Genomic DNA, 2,237 nt, shown 5'->3' on the forward strand with positions numbered 1-2,237 from the left:
AGGAAATGGAGTCGCAAGAAAACCAGACCAGAATTCAGGATTTGGAGAGTTATGACGACGTTCCAGAAGAAGATGACATTCTTGTATTTGAATAAACGCACATTCTTATACATGAATACATGTAGACTGTTGCACCTGAATATTTTTGTTACATTTGTTTGTTCGTGGTTTCGTACATGAATAAATGTACATTGTTCTACATGAATATGGTGTTTTTTTCATTAAAAAAAATATTTATATAAGACCTACCCTGAAAATAAGACCTAGTGTGTTTTTGGGAGCCAAAAAAAATATGACAGTGTCTTATTTTCGGGGAAACACGGTATGTGCATTTTAGAGACCACAATCATATTGTAAGAATGCAGGGGTGCCCACACTTTTTTTGGGCTCGCAAACTACTTTTAAAATGACCCAAGTCAAAATGATCTATCAACAATAAAAACTTGGATTAAATAACTTCTGTGCACTGTTGTTTTTTTTTTGAAAGACAGGGCTTCGTGATCCACCCCTATAGTAATGTCTATTTGCTCTACCTCCATGTGCTTCAATCGTGTAGCAGCTAAATTTACCACCAGGTAAACCACTGAGCAATTACTTCTTTGTCTATCTCGATTTACACTATTCAGTCCAGGTCTTTCCATCTGTAACTTGCGTCTAGTTTCCTAATACCTGATAATATATCATGAAAAACAATATATTTTTACACAAATAACTGTGAAAATACAAGAAAAAGTGAGTGGCCCTGAGGACTTCTTGTACATAAAGCGAGGAGATGAGTGTTCAGGTTTAGCCTCCGAATCCGTACAGAGTGCGTCCCTGCCGTTTGAGAGCGTAGACCACATCCATGGCGGTGACGGTCTTCCTCTTGGCGTGCTCGGTGTAGGTGACGGCATCGCGGATGACATTTTCCAGGAAAACCTTCAGCACTCCGCGGGTCTCCTCATAGATGAGACCGGAGATACGCTTGACACCGCCTCTTCGGGCCAATCGGCGGATGGCGGGTTTCGTGATGCCCTGGATGTTATCACGGAGCACCTTCCTATGGCGCTTAGCGCCTCCATTACAGCAAATATGAACACTAACTAATCTTTGTTGAAAATAGGAACTGCGCTCTAAGCTGCCCGCCCTGATTTTATAGAACACTGGCGGACCTGATGGGGAACGTTAAAAGAAAGGGGAGGAGTCATTGTTATTCAGCCTACAGCAGAGGAATTGATTCATTTAGCGAAATGCATTCATTTCTAAGACAATATAACCTTCTGCAGCTTTTCACATACACTTGGGTAACAGCACTGCCTCCCCAAACTAAAATACATAATTTCCTGACTGCATTTATATATTTCTTCTTCGTAAATCACACGGAAAACATTACCAATTTCACCACCATATCACCAGGCAGGGACAAATGTTTCCATTGCTTTTTCATATAATAAATATATTAAATAAACAAATAATTAAGGGAAAAACGATACAATTTACCATATCTCACCACTCCCTTTTAGGTTCTGAAAATGCGGACCTGATGGGAGACTTTCCACAAAAGGGCGGGCTCACAGTCTTGTCATCAGTGATTGGTGTTGTATTTATATTGCTGAAAGTGTCACCGGATAAATGTTTCATCATCTCAGCAGTCGCTGAAATTGTCAGATTTGGCAGTAAATCGAATATTTACCCGTTTCCGGAATTCTGTAGGAAATTTTTTAAATGAACGGTTTGAAATTTAGGAGAAAATATTTCAATGCGTTTTTCGTTTATTTTTGCCTTATATTTCTAAATACCGAACAGTCTAAAATGAAAGGATCAACGTTCATTGGAGTAAAATGTATTTTCACACGTCGGGTTTGCTGGTAGATAAATGATCGTAAAGTACTTCAGAATTCGGGTGGCAATTTGAAAGCTGAGCCAATCACAGGGTTTTTACATTTTTTTAGTTTAAGATTTTAGCCTCCATTCAGGGGCTTCTTGTTGGAAAGAGAAATTGAAATACAAAATAACAGACCTACATAGTAAATAGAACAGAAAGATGTTTAGAGAAGATCAGCCCAGCTATTAAACCTCCCAGATCACATGCCCGATGTAATTACTCAAATATTATATAAAATCTCTATCAGCGTAATGTATGTCAGGCTCTTTGTACGGAGATGTGGGGGGCTCTGAGAAGAGCCGTTGGGTTCGGGTAACAAAGAACAATCATTCCGTTTACTTAGATTTGGCGGGTTTGGCGCTCTCGGTCTTCT

This window comes from Pyxicephalus adspersus, chromosome 10, assembly GCF_032062135.1.
Source record: "Pyxicephalus adspersus chromosome 10, UCB_Pads_2.0, whole genome shotgun sequence".
In the NCBI taxonomy this organism is placed as follows: Eukaryota; Metazoa; Chordata; class Amphibia; order Anura; family Pyxicephalidae; genus Pyxicephalus; species Pyxicephalus adspersus.